Below are 20,829 nucleotides of genomic sequence, written 5' to 3'. Positions count from 1 at the left end.
AAGTTGCTTGAACTTAGGCTGTGTGAATAAAGACAAGACAATAAAATCAAGAGTCATTCAGGCAGTAGCATAGGAAAACTTTGTATTGACTAGAAGTGAGTATTATAAGAAAAGAAGTTAGGATAAAATCTAGATTTCCGAAACAGAAACGAGGTGGATGATGTGATGCCAGTCACTAGGAAGAGTCAGTGATCAAGAAAAATCATCTCATTTCACAAGGAATTTAGAACATAGGTAAAATGAGATAATTTCAATAAGAAATCGTATTCATAGAACAGAAAAATATAAATAGAATGTAATTAAAACTACATTTAAAATTCAAATTTTCTTTGCAAACTCTCAAAAGGAAGCAAACATGGCCATGCATGGGACTAGCAAAACTCAGAGGAGTGAGACTGAGACAGAGGGTTAGACTGAATCCTGAGGATTGGCACATATTGCTTGGTAGCTTTTCATGTATTTTTACTTTCTGACCAAGTGATTTCACATGACTGTTTCCTCTGGCCCCATTATAATACCTTGCATCATTTCAAAGTCATCTCCCATCCCTCTTCTGAATGTTCCCTCCATGTCACTCTTACAAAACTTAGTCACCATCTTTCTAACACACTATACCTTAGACACCTCAGTATCTTCTCACCAGTTCATGCCTCTGTCTTAAGTGCCCTTTTCTGTCCTCCTGGGCCTGGAAATACTCACCTATTCTTCATATTCACTCATTTTGAATCTGTTAACATCTGTTGACCTGTGTTACAAACTATTTGGGGATAAAGATAAATAAAACACAGTTTCTGCCCTTGAAGAGTGTAGATCAACCAGAGAAGTGGACAGTAAATTGATAATTATAATAAACAAGGTACTGCTGTAATTAGAAGCAGGTTGCAAAGTGTCAGAGGAAAATAAATTGCCTAGCTAAGGAGATGAGTGGGAATCACAAGAAGAAGGAGGAAGAAGAGGAGGAGGAGGAGGAGGAGGAGGAGGAGGAGGAGGAGATGAAGAAGGAAAATAAAACTTTGATAATGAAAATGGTACCTGTCTCAGGAACCCTTTCTAACTTTCCAAGAAATTACTGTTCTTTCTTCTCTGGTTTCATGGGATTTTGTTTTGCCACTGTGGAAAATTTAGCACAGTTCACTATAAAGGTGGATTTGTTCTTTCATTCAACAGCAAACTTCTCAAGGTCATAATTCTTCACTGAACTTTTCATAGTGTTCAGCCTATTGTATATATTTAATAAATGTGTATTGGGGGCATGGGTGGTTATTTCCATGACAAGGAACTCACTGAACCTCTGCTACAATTTTCTGTGAAGCCTATGGATGTTACAGACATGAATTAATGTGATTCACTTACCATCTTATTGAAAGCAGATAATTGTCTTGGATATTATTTAATCCTTTGAAGCCACTAATATACCACTCAGACACTTGGTATTGTATAATGTATCTTAATATTCCAATATTTTGATATTCAACAAGTGTATGTTTTATATATGTTAGGTAGACTTTGTACTGAAGCAGAATCAGACCTGGGCAAAGCTGTGATGTGGGTCCATTTTCTTCTCCTCATTTAACAGCATTTTCTCAGTCGAGACCCTCAGAGTTTCGAGAATGAACCTGGTTCTGTTAATTCAATCACACTGAAGAGTTAAGCTGGGTATGAGTTTCCCATCTCAATAGTGTTTGTGCTTTGGAGACGGTTAGATGTTTTAGAGACCAAATTATCCAAACAGCAAGTATTTTTCTGAGTACTTGTTATACACAGAATCATGTGCCTACTGCTTCAGGGAATACAAAGAAGCTATGACATGCTTCAGTCCTTACATGTGTAATTACAGTGTAATTTAAGAGAAAGTCATAGTCCCATGAAATCACAAAACACAATACAAGAAAGAATATTCTTCATGGTATATTGTCCCACAGAGGGCTTTGGTCCCTAAGAAAAACACATAGAAATGAAAAGGAGTGGATATTAGAGGCCACCTAACTAACTGCCTCCCACCACTCTCCTCCTGCACTCAGTTCCTGCCACACCTGTCTTCTCACTTTCCTCAAACACACCAAGCACACACCTGCTACGGAGTTTTTGCACAAACTGTTCCCTCTGCATGGAAACTCTTTCCGGAGAGACTCACATAGCTTTCTCTTTCCAATCTCTGCTCAGATGCCACCTGATCACACTATTTAAAATAGCAAATTCCACCCCCACACAATGCACCCTCTCACTCCCTTACCTACTTGACTTTTCTCCATGGCATTGAACACCAACTGTAAATCCATGTATTTTTAATTTATTTATTATTGACTGTTGCTTCCACTAAAATGTAAATTCTGTAAGACTGAGGGGTTCTGTCTGCCCGGTATATTGATGGCATCTAAAATAGTCCTTGGACTTGCCCATTGAGTGGCTGAAAGAATGAGTGAATGAGTATGTTCTCAATGTATTTATAGGGTGAGACCTACAAAAACAAATCTACTCAGTCATTCACATGTTCCTCTCACTTCACAAACCACCAGAGTTTTACCTACCATCTTTCACTAGTTTCCTTTCAGAATTTGGGCAAAGGTATTGACTTAATTCAATTATGAACCTTATGTCATGATTTCCTTAAATAGTGGAGCTGTAGATGCTATAATAAAATGGATCTCTTCGCAGTTTAAAAAATCTATGAAGAACATTCTTATCTAATTTTAAATTTTAATGAATAGTTACAATGATGAGTAATTAATTTTGATATTTATAGAAAATGAAATGCATTTTTTTCTTTGTGAAAATCTAGCACTTTAGGAACAACAAATTCTTGGGGGAAAAATTTCTAATGAGATCATTAAAGTTGGAAGTATTGTATCTTACAAGGCACAGTATGCGCAGCAACTGAACAGGAACCAAATGGGAGCTTCTTCCTGCTGCCCAGTGTGTGATCAGAATGTGTCGATTCCCCTGATAGGTAAGAAACTGCCTGTGGAAGAAGACTAGGGAGATTAAGTTAAGCATGAGTTTCCCAGCAGCTAAGGCATAAAGAGAAACGCAGTTTGCCTATGCTGCAGGCAAAGAAAAGCTAATGTCCTCAGTACAGAAGGAATGTATCATGTCATTCTATAGTAATAGATTTTAGCTTTATATGAGACAAGACATCTCCAGCAACAATATTTGGAAAAATGCAAAAATACTGATTCAGTGGACAATGCTTTTATTGGTTCTCAAAAATGCTCAGAGCATAATATTAAATTTTAAACTCACTGAGGACATTTCTATCAGAAAAAGAGGTAATCCAGTTCAGATATGTTGCTTCCTGATACTATAATGAATTTCTGGAGCAGAGACTGGAGAAGAGGAATAGAAAGACACCTGTTCATTAAATCATCTCTCCCCAGTACTATAAATCTTGGGTGAGATTTTGGAGAGTGCACAGTTACAAGTCACTTCAGGATTGAATTCACTGACACGCCTAAAGTCCCAATAGTGTATGCCATTGATTGCCCATATGCTTAAAACAGCAGATGTGCAAGAAGTGAGACTGACATGCCGTTGTCAAGTTTCTAAAAACCTGACTTGTATTCTTGCCTTTCCATTTCTATACAAAGATAAGCTGTAGGGGATCCTGCAGATGATACCAGTATTTCCCACAAAATGGAGTTTGAATCCATTCGCACATCTATACTCTTTTGAGGACCCTGAGTTTTTCATGATAGTGTAGTAGATGATTTGTTCCAAGAAATTTCTGTGGGTGGGTGTGACCAATCAACCATTTCAACTTTTTTAAAAATTAAAACAATAAAGTTACTTAAAACCCTCATTGTGGCCCCAGTTGAACCTGATAAGCCTATAAGAATGAGTTTGCTTGGGAAGGATGCTGCTATGGACCAGAAGGAATTGACTCCTAGTTAAGTTTATTTAACATTATCAATTTAAAAGTTGGACAGTATCTGCCCAAAGTAGCAATTTTAGCTCTGATAGAGTTGATGCTAAGCTGCTCTTTCTAACAATAATTAGTCAGCAGGTTCAGCTGCTTCTTTTATAGTATTGTTTATTACAAAACATTACAAAAACATTAACAAAATTCAAAAGAAAGAAAATCCACCCAAAATTCTGCCATCCTACAAACCAAACTGTTTACAATTTTTTTTTCCTGCTCCCTTTCAGTCCTTGTCCATATGCAGACAGAATTTTTATAGTTGTAATCATAACACAGACACAATTTGGTATTCGGGTTTTTCTCAATTAGAGCTGTTAAAGCATTTTTACAGTTTATTCTATCCTCTTCGTTTCTGTTACTAAGAACACTTTATCCCACCATCCTGTGTAATCTTTTGAGATCAGAAAGGGTAATGAAGGCTTAAAAAGAATAATTACTAATAGAATTAAGGAAAAGAGTTATTTTAAATTCCTTGTTTAAGGAAAGAAATCTCTAAAATTAAATTTGTAAAGAGTTTCTTTTAGCCCTTGATCCCCTTGCTGGAAAATTTTATGAAGACAGTCATATTTCTCTCACCTTCCCCACCATCCATCATGTTTTTGTTACCTTAAGAAAGGCCCCTTGCAGTTATTTTCTCCTTACCAGTTCATTTTGAAGATCTGCTCAATATTTAGGATATAGGCATACAGAGGCATCTTTTCTTCTGATTGCTTTGAAAGATTTTTGTAACTGGGAGTTGTTTAAAATGTGGAGACTCAATGTTGAATCTATATGAATGTGAAGTGGCATATTCACATTTTTAAAAATCAGTCAAAACACTGATCACCTGGATGCATTGTTTATACATTTCAATTTGCAGCACATTAGATTTATCTGGGGGAGGGGGACTGGTAAAAGCCACAGATCCCAGAACTCACCCTTGAACTTTTGAAGCCAATCTCTGGGACTCATCTATGGACTGATATTTCCTAATACTGCACATCACAAAATTTTGGGGGTCACTCTTTCTTGGTAATAGCTCTGATCATTAGGAGCTGTGGGTTTTTAAAGGAAAGAAAAGGGAAAGATCTGTAAGGATTTGAAGATGGGATGGTAATATGGAAGAAGGGTATGGCTATGTGAGCTTTGTTGACTTTTCTTCTAGATAAGTAGGCCCGAAATATGAATCATCTGCTCCAATAATCCTAGCCAACATCATGAAATTAATAGTTCCCCATCTTTTGATGACCCAACCTAATCTTTATTTTTTATACACAACCCTGGAACCCCAAAGGTTCATGACCACTATGGGACAGGATGTCGGATGATGATAATGTTGGAGGAGTAGTAGTTACCAAAATACTTTTTTTTAAATTATGATGCTTTGAAAGGTTTTGTTTTAATTTTATGGTCTGCATTGTCTGGATTTTTTTAAAAGCATGGATTTTTGTATTAATTGGGTAATTTTGTTTTTACTTGAAGAAGAGGTACTTTTATGTGTCGCTTTTGGAGGAAATGCCCACTCCCACCCTTCACTCCACCCCCACCCCCCCATGTCCGGGAACTTGGCTCATCAGATGGCTGATACTTCCTCTTTGAAGGAAAACAAAGAAGGTAGTAAACAGAAGAACAGAATCTTTTCCTGCATGAAGCAAAAGAGACAGGGGAGAGAGAGGGAGAGAGGGACAGGGAGGGGGACAGAGAGAGAAAGAGAGATAAAGAGACAGAGAGAAAGACGGAGGGGGGTGAGAGATTGATTGATTCCAGGAACAAATAACACCAGAAAAGGAATGGAGGTGCTGCATAGCCTGGTATGTGGAAAAAGTTTGTGTTTCACCATTCAACTCCTATTTATAAATCAGGGGGCAATTTTGCTCCCCAGAAGACATTTAGCAAAGCCTGAAGTTTTGGTTTTGGTTTTGGTTATCAGCATCAATGAATGGAGTCCACTGGCATCTAGGGAATAGAGGCCAAGACGTTGCTGAATACCTATAATACACAAAATAGTCCCTCACATACACACACAACAAAGAATTATCTGGCCCAAAACATCAGTGGTGCTGAAGCTAAGACATCTGATACAATGTGAAGTATGAGGCAGTGAGCAGCAGGTAGAAAATAAACCTGATAATGCCAAATCATGGAAGACCTTGGATTTTATGTCAAGGAGGTTGGACAATTTTACTGTGGATGATGAAGAGCCACTGAAAGGAAATTACATAATCAAATTTGTATTTTAAATATGTCACTCTCGGGCACTCTAAAGCATAAATCTGAGGCATCCCTGCCTGGTGGCAAAGAAAAGCCCAGAGAGGACTTGGGCTAAAATAGATGCCCAGAAAGGATCAGGGGAAAGAACAGAGTCAAACATATCTAGGGTGTAAAAACCCACAGGCTTTGGGAATTGAGTGGCTATGGTGAGGACAAGTAATATTGCTGGATAAATCTCAAGTTTCTCAAATTATTGGATAGATGATGGTTACAGGTACTGAATACAGGAATAGATTGTGGAGTGAAACTAGAATATCCAAATAAAAGTTTCATATAAAGTCTTAGGTAATCTTTGGAGGAGATAAACTAGATAATAGAATCTGCTCATTTCACAAAAAGCAATGATCTGTAGGAAATAGTTTACCCCTAAAGGTAGTTAACTCCATATGCAAGCAAACTATTAGACTGATATTTAGCCTTTTGATTTTAAGAAAATTTGGTATTATTTTTGAGGAAATCTCTTATGAGCCTTAATGATTCTATAATTTCATGAGATGGAAGGTTTCCCTTTTTGAATCTGGAGTCATCTACACTCAGGGTTCTTCTTGAGGGAACCATACCTGTGGAGTTAATTAAAGTAAATAGGTTGGCAAGGAATTCAGCCAACTACTCAAGCAAGATTAAAATAATTCTGGCAACAAAGATTTTCTTCTGGAGCTCTTTACAGCCTTGAAAGATTGGATTTTTTTTTCTTTAGGGTTGATGAAAATATTGGATTCCAGCAATGTAGAAGACTGAAGACAATAAAATGCAGAGAGGTGGAGCAGAAATTGAGGTGATTTGTTTAGTAATCAATCCGTACATGTGGTTCTGAGTTTCCTTGAACTGAATAAAGGAAAATTAAGAAAGCTAACTTCCCTAAATCTGCATTATTAGTGTCCCTGCAGGTGATCCCAAGATGAACAAAAATATTTTTATGTAATTTAATTTATGGAAAGGATAAACTACATTGAAAATGAATTACAATGTAATGAGTCTGTAGATAGTTTAATCTCAGTTATTTTTTAAATAATATCTTGATAATATGGCCTAGAAATTATTTTTTGTTTTCATTTCAGACTGCTTTTATGAAGCAAGAGAAAAGAAATTATTCTTGAATCCCTATGACATAGTAATATAACCATAACTTTTTAATATTACAAATAGCAATTATTGAGATCTTCAAAATATATGCCATAAAGTCTTTATAGTCCATAAATTTGTTCACTTTAATTTAACCTTATCCCAAAAATCTCACCAATTGAGCTATGTATAGGGACAGATCCAAAGAGTATTTTGAAAGCTCAGATGATCAAGTTTAAGAGAAAAATATTTACTTTCAATGAATTTTAACTATCCAGCAAAAAGATGTAGATAACTTCAAAGAGCTAATTCTTCAATCAGCAATATTGCTGCCTCTGATTGAAAATGTAAATGAAAGGCCACAGATTTATCCCACAGCCTGCTATTTACCATTACTGGACTATGATTAGAAATGAGTTTGACCAGATATTTTCCTCTTTGATTCAGACAGTTATTCCTGGAGAAGTGCCTTAAAAGGAAGAACCTGACAATTGCAGTTTCTAATGGATGTAACTCTGGTGGAACCGCTGCCAATCCTGGCATTCAAGTCCCCTGAAATTATGTCAGCTAATGAATACCTAGAAAACACAAAGTTCAGAAGGCTGTCAAATTACTGAACAATTTAAAGTATCAGTATGCACACTGTAGAAAAAATACATATACCAGAGCCTAGATCAGCTTTGCCAAGGGCTAGATTAGTCTGCAAATTCTATAAAATCTATGAATGTAACTTTTATTTGTCCAGTAAGTGTCATCTCTATGCCTGCCACCCTGTGAGATGTTTTCGCAGCAGTGAATCTCCATTAATCTATACAACAGTCCTTTGAAATAGCTGTTATGGTCTCTTGTTTACATACTAAGAAGAAAAGCTAAAGTCCAAAGACGTCTTTCTAATAATTGTGGGAGTCAGAATTCAATCCAGGCCTTTATACCATTCTACCTCCTGCTCCTCCAACATCAGGAAATCAAGCCCAGAAAGTCAATCTGAGTTCATCATTGTCCTTCCCAACTTAGCGTCTTTCTATTAAAAACACACCAGTCCTGTCTGTCTTCTCAAATCCTATCGGTTCTATCCTCAAAATTCTTACCAGTGTGATTTACAGCCCACCATCATCGGAACCACCTGGCATCTTGTTATAATGGACGGATCTCAGGCCCCACCCAGACCTGCCAAACCAGAATCTGGATTTTTACCACCTTCTCTGGTTCACCTCTGATCAGGAGCATTTACTAATGCTCTAGTCTTTCCTCAATTCGTCACCAGCAAGTCCCTATTTATGAACCACTATTGAGATAGATGAGAACCACCTGACTCTCCTATTTTTCCCTCCCTAGCTGGAGGGGCGTGGCTTAGCTGGCAGCGATTGTGCCCCACCCCTTTGCTTCCCTTTGTACCCCCTCCACCCACCAATGGACTGGGACAATTTGTTTCAGTGTTCTCCCTGGCTACCTAGTGGCCATTATGCTCCACTCCATTCCAACATGAGAAGAACTCCACTGTCAGCACAATGCCCTTCCCCTACTCGAGCCACTTCAGAAGCTACTGTTGCTTTTTGAAGAAGGGGGATGAGGCTCCCTGGCAGTGGCTAAGACCAGGGACCGAGGGGGTGTCATTAATATTCCCAACTTCCACAGCTGGCCCCTGCTTTCAGTACTGCCCCCTAACTGGATCACTACCATGACAACTGAGTCCTGCACTAAGCACAGCCCTGTACTTGGTCCAATCACAGGCCTGTAGCTGCTATATAAGCAGCACTCCCCCCACACTTCTGGGGTTACCCTAGGAAAGCTCCCGCTGGTATATTGACTCCCTTGTGCTGCAGCACAGGCCCTGATGGAACACTCACTTTGGTGGTCTGGTAAACCTGCTCACGATTTATTTCTGATAGTATGGGCTCTGAAAGTCCTGTAAATCTACTCGAGATTCTTACCCTGAGTAGTACAGATACAACAGTCAGTTCAAAAGAAAGAGCAATAAACACTAGGGGTTGTTAGCACTGAAGAGCTCCAGAGACGAGCAGCAGAGACCAGCACCCAGCAGAGTCAATTCACAGTATCCGACACAAGCTGGCCCTAGATGGTGACAGCTGGCGGAAGCAGTGACCAGCAGCTGGCCATCTCAATCATTGGCATCCAGCTTTATCCAGTGTCATCTGGTGACATCAGGACTGCTAGCTGGGCTGCACTTTGCAATTCACGATTTCCATCTGAATCAAGTCAAAGAATACCACCAGATTAATTTTCCTAAAGAAAAGATTGAACTACTCTCTACCACACCCCTATCACATCCCACCTTCCACCTTCCACCCAACCCCTCTCCCTCAAATCAAAAACTTCCACTGGCTCCTTGTGTCTATTTAAAATAAGTAATGGAGCCAAACACAGTGGCACACACATGTAATCTCAGCACTTGAAAGACTGAAGCAAGTTTGAGCCTGTGTGAAGGTCCTGGGTTCATTGTCAATAGTTAAAAAGGAAAAAGAAGGGTGGAAGGGGCGAAGGCAGGGCTGGGAATGGGGAAAAAATAAGAACCAAGATACATCATGTAAAGGTACAAGTTCCCAATGAGAAATGTAAATGTATTATATACCCAAAATGTATCAATAAAAGAATTTAAGGGAAAAATAGCTTTTAAAATTTTCTTTTCAGAAATGACACAAAATATCTCCATTCACACATTATTGGGCAGAGTAAAACAACAAGCCCACTTCTAACTTCTCAGAGAGTAGGGCTGTTCAACTGTTCTATTGACAGAAGAGAGATTTGGAATTTCTTTGAACAACCCTAATGATTATGGGAAGGAGCATGCTATGTATTCCTTTTCTCCGGAGTAAACTCTTATATTAACACCAATGTGGCTAGTTTATTATCTCAGCCCTCAAAATTTATAGCAAGCAGTGGGAAGAAAAACTAATGGGGAAAAGAAAAAATATGAGAAAAGGAAAAAAATGGAAACAAAGTCTTTGTAAATAGGGAAGGGTGGAGGGAGTGAAGGGAGGGCAAGGGAATGGGGAAAAAATAAGAACCAAGATACATCATGTAAAGGTACAAGATCCCAATGATGAATGTAACTGTATTGTAAACCTAAAATGTACCAATAAACTTAATGAAAAAAAAAGGAAAAAGAGTAGTAAGTACATACAGTACTTTGTGCCATGTATTATAAACACTTTATGTGAACTAACTCCTTTATCCATCACATCAACCCTATAAAATTGGTACTACATTTATCCATATTTTAAAAAAGAAAAAATGGAGACTGAATTTTAAAAACTTGCCCAAGATCATCAGGTAGTTAGTAAATGACAGAACCAGAATTAAGTCTCTGGCAAACCTCTTGGTGTGGTTTCCAAGGTCTTCTAGGTATACATAAAAAAGGAAGGAAAGATCTTTATCAAAGAATCCACATTTTGCCAAGAACTTTGCTAGGCATCTCCACTTGTTTATACCATTTAATCATACAACAGGCTTGCAGCCAGGCTTTGATATTACTATCTCAATTTTTTATATAAAGCTAAGAATTTTTAAAAAACAAAGTTTAGTCAAGTCCAAATCAGAACACTTTCTACCATACAGGGCCACTCTTCCTACCTCTCTGAATGCTCTAATTTCACTGTTTTTTTAAGGTAACTGCAAATCTTATGCACAAAATTTTTTCTTTTCCTCCAATTTGGAAATAATCTTTCTCTTTTCTGAAATCTTAATAGCACTTGCCTCCATTTTTCTTTTAGGCTATTTTAAAATTTTCTTTTATAGCTATTTATACATATGTAAAGATATGTTATAAAGATATATGAAAATTTTCAGAATAGTGGACACAACTTTCTCTCAAGTTACTGTGGTTATTGTTCTTGAATTTTTAAAAGATTAATCTAAAGAGACAAGTTAAATTAGGGTCATAATGTTCAGAAAATGTAATGTGAGCTCATAAACAGAAAAAAAATTTCCAGTATGGTAATTGAGAATTGAAATAAGAATTATTATCTTGGATAAGAAAAACTTGAGAAACAGACCAAAATTAATATTTACTATTTTCCTCTAAAATCAAGCAAAACTCTGTTATGAGTTGATTTTTAATGCAAGCTGTTTTCTGGATTTTTCCACCAGCTCATCAGTTATTTTCTGTCATTTTGCTTACATCGTTCATTCTATTTTGTTTCTCCTGACAGCCACTGTCTGTTATAAACAGTCCTTTTGAATGGCTCCATTTTAATAATAGTTTCTAAATTACCTCAACATCATTCCAACACTTCCTTTCTTCCTGGTATATAGCATCCCAAAGTATAGCCCCACTTTAAACAAAATGAAATAAGAAGGAAAAAAAGAAAATTTGTAAATATTCTTTTAAAAAGACTCCTATAACATTAATAACCCATTGGCAAGTAAGTTTAAAAGTTTACCAGCCCACTATCTCTCCAAGGCATATGTCACCTACTAGATTATCACCCAGATACTTAAATTTATATTTTTTACTCTTACCCTCTGTAAATGACTTCTGATACCCAATAAAGAGTTTTATGCTCTATTCTGAATACAATCTTATAACTCAATAAATGTTGTCATTTTAAAAGCAACCAAGAAAGCTTCTATTTCCTCTTTTACTGATGCTATCTCTCACATCTAAATAAAGGTAAGGTAACAATTGTTCCAGTTATTCTTTTCTTTTTTCTAAAAGTGCTTCAAAAAGCTGAGATCTGAAGTGTATTTTCAAAAGTTTTTGAAGATGCACTTTAACAAAGGATACAGTATGCAGCTTTTGACCTGAATCCTTTCTAGACAGAGCATCTTCCACAGAAACCAGTGTAAGATACAGCAAAATTTCCTTTTACAGCAAATTGTGAGGTATTTGTTTTAAGCCAAAGGAATCCCCCCAAAAACAGCAACAAACTTCAGACCTACTATAAGGGTTTTTATCTGTGTTCAAACAAGAATTGTAACTAAGTGAAAGGATCCTAGTACAAACAGCACTGTAAACTCAAAAGGATCTTGGAGTTTATGTGACTTAAAAGTAGAATATACATTTTATCAAGGGAAGCATTTCACTCTTCGGTTCACAGGAGATTTCTCAGCCCCTGGCACAGTGCCTAGCGTATACTATTGCCTAACAAATACTTGTTGAATAAATAAATTCCCCTAATTTCACATTTGGAAAACTTGACCAAAGCAGTTGAATGACCAAAGTCACACAGTGATTTTGTAGCAATTCTGACACTAGAATTTAGTCTATAGTCCCTCATTTGGTGTCATTTTCATTGATTTCAACATAAGCAAATGCAGATGGTGAGGTGGAAAGAGAAGTGAATGAAAACTGAAAATAAAATAGAAATAGTTTTCAAACAGCTGATAAAAAGTTGCAAACTAAAAATAAAGTTGTATATAAGATTGGAAAGGTAGTACCTCCCAAAACTAATTTAAAAAATTTTAACTTTCTCATGAATACACAAACAAAAACTCCATCTGTCCAATTAATGGCCAATGCAATAATTGTAGGGGTAAAAAAATTAGTTTTTAATAAGAGAAAATTAGCCCATATAAAGAAAACAAGGAAACCCACAAAGCATAGCAGGTTAGCTATAAACTGAAAACCAGGTCAAATATCATTTGAGAAATTCTTTGAAAGGGATTCCAAAGACAATAAAATATTTTATACACATTTTTTAAAACAAAGTGGGCTGAAGAATCTGAATAATGATTTAATTATCAAGGTCTTAAAAAAGTACACTCAGGGAAAAGATCAGAGAGCAAATAGGGTGAATGAATCATTTTTCTTGGCCTTCATGGAGGGAAAACACTACAGAGGAGGTGCACAATGCATAGAGTCTTTCGAAATATACAAGTCAAGCCTCCTATATCAAATAGTGGTAAATCCCACAAATAAACATAAAAGGGGCAAAGAGGTTTAATGTATATTAAGTATATATTTATGCAACTGGGGAAGATATTCTCAAGCACATATTATGACATGCCTCAACCCAGGGAAAGAATGAAATCCCTTAAAGAACACTGCCTCAACAGGATGCTGCAGCCAGAAATTCAGTGAAAATGCTCCTGAACATTATCAAGCACAGTGTTGGAAACAGACAGAAAACATTGCTGACGTCATTTTAAAACTGGTTTATCAGCCACTATGAGCCTTTTCACCAGCCCACTCTGCACTCTGCTGAGCACTTCTTTTCAGAGCACTTCTCCCTTCTTTTCTTATCTTTAACACCTTTAATAAATGTGAAACCTTGCTACATTTTTCACTTGCCTGTCTAATTCTTTGAACAGAACAAAAGCCTAGAAAGGACTCCTGGGAAAAGACCACAGCACCACAGTATCCTGCTAAGAGTTTGTGGCAAAACCAGCCAGAGGGTAAAAAAAATGAATAGAAGCTGGTCCCATTAGTGGCCACAAGAGGAGAGCCTGGGGTGGACAGCACAGGGTCAGCGAGCACATAGTGGTGCAGCCCCATGCAGCCACCTTGCTTGGGTCCTGCTGTGAAGCCAAGCTGAGCACTTCCTGCTGCCAACACCCCTTAATGGAAACACAGCCTTGGCACATTGGCTGGGGTGGGGGTGGGGTGCCCGCAGCCTACTCCCAGGGAATGCAGCCCAGATCGCCGCAGAACCTAGGCTGGAGCTGGAGCCAACGCTATGGCTGCTAGTCTGCCCAACGGCTAAAGCCATGGCTGAGCCACAGCCCTTCTATGCAGGTCCGGATAGCAGTGCTGCTCCCTGCTGTTGTGGGAAGTTCTTTTAGAAATGGCGTGCCAGTTAAGCGTACCCCAGGTCCTTCTTGCCTCGAATAAAAAATTGGAGGAGACAAGCCAAAAATGGTGCCAAAAGTTTATTTGAAAAGTGAAAGTGAAGAGGTAAGGAAAGAACTAGCTCTGCAGAATGAACTTGGGCCAGAGAGAGGAAAGGATAAGGGCAAAACTAACAGTGCAGAGTGCGCTACTGTGAGTCACGATAGCGGGCTCCTCCTGGTCTCTTCTCTCTTTTATTCCCACATTTGGTGGGAGCCCAGAAGAAGTTCCACATAGGAAGTCCTGGGAATTATTCGACGGCATCCTGGGATCTTGTATTTGACAGGTCCCGCTTACTTTCACAGCCAGTTTTGTTGTGCCCTACCTCCTATATCATTGCCACTTCTTCCACCACTCTCCCTTGCCCCTGCACACACACACCCCGCTCTGCGCTCCTCCCAGACAGGTTTCCGTGGCGGCCTGGGGTGGGGTTGGAGGCTGTTCCGGGAGGCGTCTTCTGTGGCTGCATGGGTTGGGCACTGCCAGAGATCCTGGTCAGCTTTCTCACACTTTGGGGAGAAATAGCTAGGGGTTGCTTTTCCAGAGAGCCAACCCAGTCCACATGGTACCGTCATATTTTTTAACAGAAATTCAGATAATTTTAAAACATATGTTTGAGGGCCTAAGCGGAACAAAAGGACAGCCAATAAAGGTCAACTCCACTGGCTGTGACTAAGTTAATAGATAACAAACTCTATCCTTGTACTTGGAACTTTCAAAGTTTTTTTCTTCTTCTCTTAAATACTAAAAGAGAGGGTTCTACTTCTACTGCCTTAACCTAATTACAGTATTTGTAACAGGGGACTCCACCCTTCTTTCTAGAGTCATAGTGGACTATAGAGGGTTTTAAGAAAAAAATAAATAAGAAGGCACCAATGTGGCTTCAGTCAAAGACATGTGCCTAGAAGTAGTTGAGTCTCATGAAGGAAGCTTTGGAAACTCACGGATCTCCTCCTTCTGCAGAGGATGCCCTCTGAAGGACCCCAGACCTAGTCTTCCTTCTCTCACCATAGGCTCACAAAACACCATGGGAAACATCCTGCATATCCTAGCAACCTTGCCAATACTCTGTATCTTTAAAAACTGGAAATTATTTGACCCTGATAATTTGAAAAAAAAAATGTATCTACTATTTGGTAGGTACTGTTTGGGTTCAGTTAAAAAAAAAAAGAAATGGTGAAAGACTGGGTTCTGCATGGCAGTCTAAATTACACTGTTTTTCAGCTAGATCTCTTTCGCAAAACTCAAGCAAATTAAGGTGAAATCCTTTATGTTCAGGGTTTTATGGCTCTTTATCTTTGTCAAGGCCCTAGAACCATGGTTCTTATAGAGGTCTCCAAAAGAAAAAAAAATGATATCATTGATGATCCAGATGCCCACCTGTCTCTGGTCTTCCTCACGTATTTAATGAAAACAACCACATTGGGAGCTCCCTTTGACCTCCTCCTTGTAATACTCAGGCCAGGAATTCAACCAGAGCCCAATGCCCCAGAAATAACCAGTATTTTCACAAAATTTTGGTAGATTTGCAAAAAGGACCCAGACTCCTATGACCCAATTGTTAGACATGGCATTTTCTGTGTTCAGCAATCAGGATCTAGGTGAGGATGAGAAGAGCTGATAAAAAAAAAAAAAAGATAGATTGAAATTATGTTGCAAATGGTAATGTAAGCATACTCAGCTCTTCCAAGGAAAAACCCAAGGCCCAAAGGAAACCGGACACCAGACACACAACTGTACCAAGTCTCTGCTCCGCCCCTGCTCCATATATTGGGCAGCTGATGTGCCTAACTCATGTCACTGAGGGACTGACTCTCCCCACAACCAGAGAGGGGCTAGGTCAGGCAAAACCTTCACTTTCTAATCTGATGAAGAGGACTAAAGGGGCCCAGGGCAATCTACATTGCCCTTGTCTATAAATGTCTCCATCTTTTGCTAGAAACCACAGGTGAGCCTGGATGTCATGGGTAAGCAAATTCAATTACTCTGTTTTAGCTTTCTTCTCTAAAAAATACCCTTCCCTAGATCTGTACACATAATTGGTATTAAGGGGAGTCTTAGTTTCTTTATTCCAGCTTTGACATGTCAATTTGAAGTCAAATGTTTAACCATGAGTTTTTAATTGTCCCACAGTGTCTACTCCTTTACTAGGGAGAGACTTACTAACAAAATTAGGGGCAATTCTCCAATTCTGGCAAAGGCCAAAGCAGATTTTACTTGTTGGGACTACGCCAAGCCATGTTTCTAGACACCCCAAGGTCACCATAAAGGCTTGCACTACTCTCAATCCTGCCTCAGTGATGCCTACAGGCTCAGAGTTTAGCCTAGACCTATGCAAGCAGGCAGGACATCAATGATCTGCCCTTCCAAGGCTCTGATGAGGTGTAGTTCACTTTAGAAGTAACTTTGTCCAAGAAGGACATAAAAAGGCAGGTTATACAGCTGTCAGTTCACAACAGGTTTGAGGCCAAACCCCTTACCCAAAGGACCTCTGCTAAAAAAGCAGAGGTGATAGCCCTTACTCAGGCATTGATTTTAGGAAAAGGCTAAAAGCTAAATATTATATGGACTCCAAATATGCCTTGCTAGTGCTGCATGCCCATGTAGCAATCTGGAAAAAAGAAAGCTTGCCAACCAATAAATAATCATCTATAAAGTACAAACAGAAAATTCTACAATTCCTAGAGGTAGTCTGTCTTCCCAAGCAGGTTAGTTATTGCAAGGTACATCAAAGAGACATGTCTAAAGTCTCTTTGGGAAATCAAAAGGTTGACAGGAAGATAAGAATGGCAGTCTTACAGCCCCTCAATATCCTAGCTTTATTACATGTTCCTAAGAAGCCATTCTGGTCCTTCCTCAAGGGATAGTCTGGAAAGCTATAAAAACCCTACATGGGAAATGATCACTCATATTTTCACAGTACTAAGACAGTACTCCTGTGAACCTCCAAAAGACCAGGGCCTCCTCAAAAGAAAGTCTCCAGGACTGCTTTGGGCACAGATAAGTAGAGTCACTAATATCTACCATATCTTGAATGGATACTGGTAGCCTATCTAATATTCTTCTTTGGAAGTATGAAAATCTGACCTTCTCTAAATCCCCAACCTAATAGTAAAATGACTCTCTTGACAAATTCACCAAGCTTTCTCCCATTGAATAGGCAGCTCAACAATTCTCTGCATATAGGCAGTCACTGCTTTCTCATTGTCCTCTGACAGGTTTTTCTCAGCACAGTCATGAGCCATAATAACTCAAGGTAGTTAGAGAGCACATAATCCCCAAAGTAGGGCCCATAGCCCCTTTCAGCTAGATGTAGCTATATGAAGACAGACATCCAAACCCTCAGCAACCCATAAAAAATTAAGGGGATTTATGTCTCTCGGGGAAATGAGGCAGAAGATTAGGGCATGGCAAAGTGACTGGGCAAGTGGGTATGACCCGTCAATCATGAAGATCCAAGACATGCACCCACACCCTGCACCTGGTACCAATCAGAGAATGATATCTTCAATCCTTCTGGCACAAGATCAAGTCAGTTTTTGATAGGGTGGCCTAGATTTGACATCAAAATTGGGGATATGAAAGATAGCAGCCATTAAACTTGTGGCTACTATGAGCCTTTCCTTGGGACCACTGTGCTCTCTGCACTTCTTCCTATTTCTTTTCCTACTTTAAGTGGCCCAAAGTCATACTGCAGAACACTTGCTTCCAGAACACTTATTTTTCTTTCTTTCTTATCTTTAATAAATATAAAACCTTGCTACATTTTTTAAAAACTGATTTATCCATACTGGATAACAAACATTTCTGATTGCTGATGTTAATAATAATATAAAAGACCTAGACCAGAAAAGGAAAAAGAAAAAAGTAGAGACTAAAATGGTCAAAGATATTTTGGAATGAACACAGGCTGTCTACAAAGAGTTTATGCTCTTGAGAGTTGTGCTTCACCTAAATACACAATCCAACTAAGCAATATGCTCCAGTCTATGAATGTGGCTACCATTGTACCAGGATTTCTATTGATCACTTTATATTCATGATCTCTTTAAATTTAAAAATAATATGAGACTATGGGTACTATCATCCTCCCTTTCCAAATTAAGATATTGATCTAGATAAAGTAACTTGTCCTATTGCATGAACTAAATAAGAGCCCATGTATTCACCATTGATGGCCAAACTTCTCTATCAAGATTGTAGCCACCATATAACAACACCTTCCCTACCCTCACTTCTACCCGTTAATTGGACTGTTTGTATCCCTCCTACTCCTCAGGTGTGTCTGAATTGGTATCCCTACATCTCACCATGATACAACAAATTAAATAGCTGTAATTCTAAATAACTTGTCCCTCTACATCTGTAGGTTCCACACTAGTGGTTTCAACCAACTTTGGGTGAAAACATTTTAAGAAAAAATTATGTCTGTACCAAATATGTACAGGCTTTTAAAATTTTATTCCCTAAAGAGCACAGTATAACAATTATTTACATATCATTTATGTTATATTATATATTATAAGCAACCTAGATATGATTTACAGTATATGGGAGCATGTGTGTGGATTGCATGCAAATACTGTGCGTTTATATATTAGGGACTTTAGAATCTGTGGATTTTGGTACCTGAGGAGAGTCCTGGAACCAATCTCTCATAGATTATCAAGGGATGACTATATGTAAAGAAAGGACCATGTTTTACTTGACTTTCTGTCTCCAAAGCCTGATCATCACCTAGCATAAGGTAAATATTCAGAAGATGTTTGGTAAAGTGATATGAATTCAATAAACATGGTGCATATTGTAATGCAGCAAATTTCTGACAAGAAACACAGTTGATTATAGCTTGGTTATGAATTTTAAAAATTAAAATTTAAAGGGTTGCAACAGACAAAAGTCAAATTTTTATACAGTAAACACATTTGATGTGACATAAAAGAATGGTTACCATAATAGTAGGTGTAGAATAGGATCCATACACAGATGTCAAAAATAAGTGCAATTGAACCCATACTCTTAAGTGAACTAAATAGGTCACACATGTGTAAATACCAAATAGTTTCTCTAGTGTGAGAAATTGAAAGTGTAAATAAGGATCAAAGTGTATAATAGATAATGTGAAATAGGAAAAAAGGTCTAAAGGGGAAGGGGAAGTGGGAGGGGTAGGGAAAGAAAAGAAGGGAAAGGAATAAATATGAGAAAAGTGAAAAATGGAAACAAAGTCTGTGTAAATAGAGAGGGGTGAAGGGGTTGAACAGAGGGCAGGGGAATGGGGAAAAAAATAAGAACCAAAGTATACTATGTAAAGGTACAAATTCCCAATGATGAATGTCAGCATATTGTATACATAAAATGTACTAATAAAATTAATTAAAAAATAAAATAAAATAAAATTTTAAAAGTTCATTAAGGAGGGTTCTGGGCTGCAAATAATGGAACCCAACCCTGGCTAATTACTAAGAAAAATGAATTCCTTGAAAGAGGATAACTCACAGAATCAATACCTAGCCTAAAGAACCAAGCTCAGAATATAAGCAGAAACCAGAAACATGTAGGTAACCAGAAGCCCTGCCAAGGCCTCAAGAGTAGCCTGTTAGGTCCTGAGTTGTCATCACTGAACTTTGAGCCATCACCACTGAACTTTAGGCATCACCACAGGCACTGCCACCGCCTGCAGCTTGGGGAATTCTGCTAAAATTGCTAACAACACCTCCTGATTCTGGATGCTGTAGCTATCACCACTACCACCACAAGAAATTCTACAGGCCTCAGCTTCTTTAACTCCCTTAAGACTCAAATTTTTGGGCAGGAGAATCTCTGGCTGAGGTTAGCAAGCCTAAATTCAAGCCACAAGGGAGGACAAATGCTTGACTTTTTTTTGCCTCTATATGGGATGGGCCTTGCTCCTCCCCAAGATTCAGACAGAATTCCCCAAACATTTAAAGTGAATGAGGATGCTAAGGGAACACAACAAAAAGTTATGTATTGACTACAAAAGTGTGACCTGAGAAAGGGATCTAGAGATAGATTAGAATCGGACTCCCAGATAAGGGAGTCTCCCAAATCTAGTAAGAGAGACTACCCACTCCCCAGCTTGACTCTGTTTAGCAAGCAGGTTACATTTTAGAAAAACGAACACTGAACTGAATCAGCACCAAAGAGGGACATTACCACACATCATAAACTGGCAATTACAGTGTCATTCTTCCCTTCAAAGTCCCTGAAGTAATGACATGCCTGTGGTCATAATTTTCTTAGCACACTTATTAAGACATTAGTCAATTACTTCTTCCCCTACTCCAGGGATGCATATGATGCCCTTCATAAAAAATGAGTGGTTATACTTATTGAATATTTACTAAGTATTGGGAACAGTGCTATTGGCTTTACATGTACTAAATGATTTTATTCTCGTAATAGCTCTGTGAAGTAGGTGCTGTGATGACACTCATTTTACAGGTGAGGAAAGTGAACAAGTACACAGCAGTGAATATCCATACACCAACCAACTGAACTTTATACTTAATATTTTGTTCTATTTTCTTTATCATATCTATCCATCTGTACATCTTTCTCTTTACCCATTAATCCATCTAAATTTTTAATGCATTTCAAAGTAATTTGTAATATCAGAGCAGCTTCCCTTTAAATGCATCGGAGTGCATATGATTAATTAGAGGTCAACATTTATTTTCAGTTCTGTTTTTGAGACAAAAACATAAGTTCTGTAAATCTAAATATCTTAAGTGCAGCAATAGATGAATCTGACAAATACATATCTACATAGCCCAACATTTAACAAGTTATAGAA

General features: G+C 38.2%; 1 pseudogene across 1 annotated transcript in view; it reads right to left on the bottom strand.

Annotated features, from left to right (window-relative positions):
* Positions 1-5,449: 5,449 nt before the first annotated feature.
* The window catches only part of LOC147825816 (G protein-coupled receptor associated sorting protein 3-like), a 108,236-nt pseudogene continuing 92,856 nt past the window's right edge, over positions 5,450-20,829 (bottom strand). The window contains exon 3 of the transcript XR_015439976.1: positions 5,450-20,829. This exon is cut by the window's right edge and continues 16,791 nt beyond it. The product of XR_015439976.1 is annotated as a G protein-coupled receptor associated sorting protein 3-like (transcript).

Source organism: Heterocephalus glaber, unplaced genomic scaffold (genome assembly GCF_053883595.1).
Source record: "Heterocephalus glaber isolate CG9 unplaced genomic scaffold, H.glaber_assembly_v1.0 deba00001481, whole genome shotgun sequence".
Taxonomy (NCBI): domain Eukaryota; kingdom Metazoa; phylum Chordata; class Mammalia; order Rodentia; family Bathyergidae; genus Heterocephalus; species Heterocephalus glaber.
Note: the sequence above shows the minus strand (reverse complement) of the source record. Positions and strands in the feature narration are given on the sequence as shown.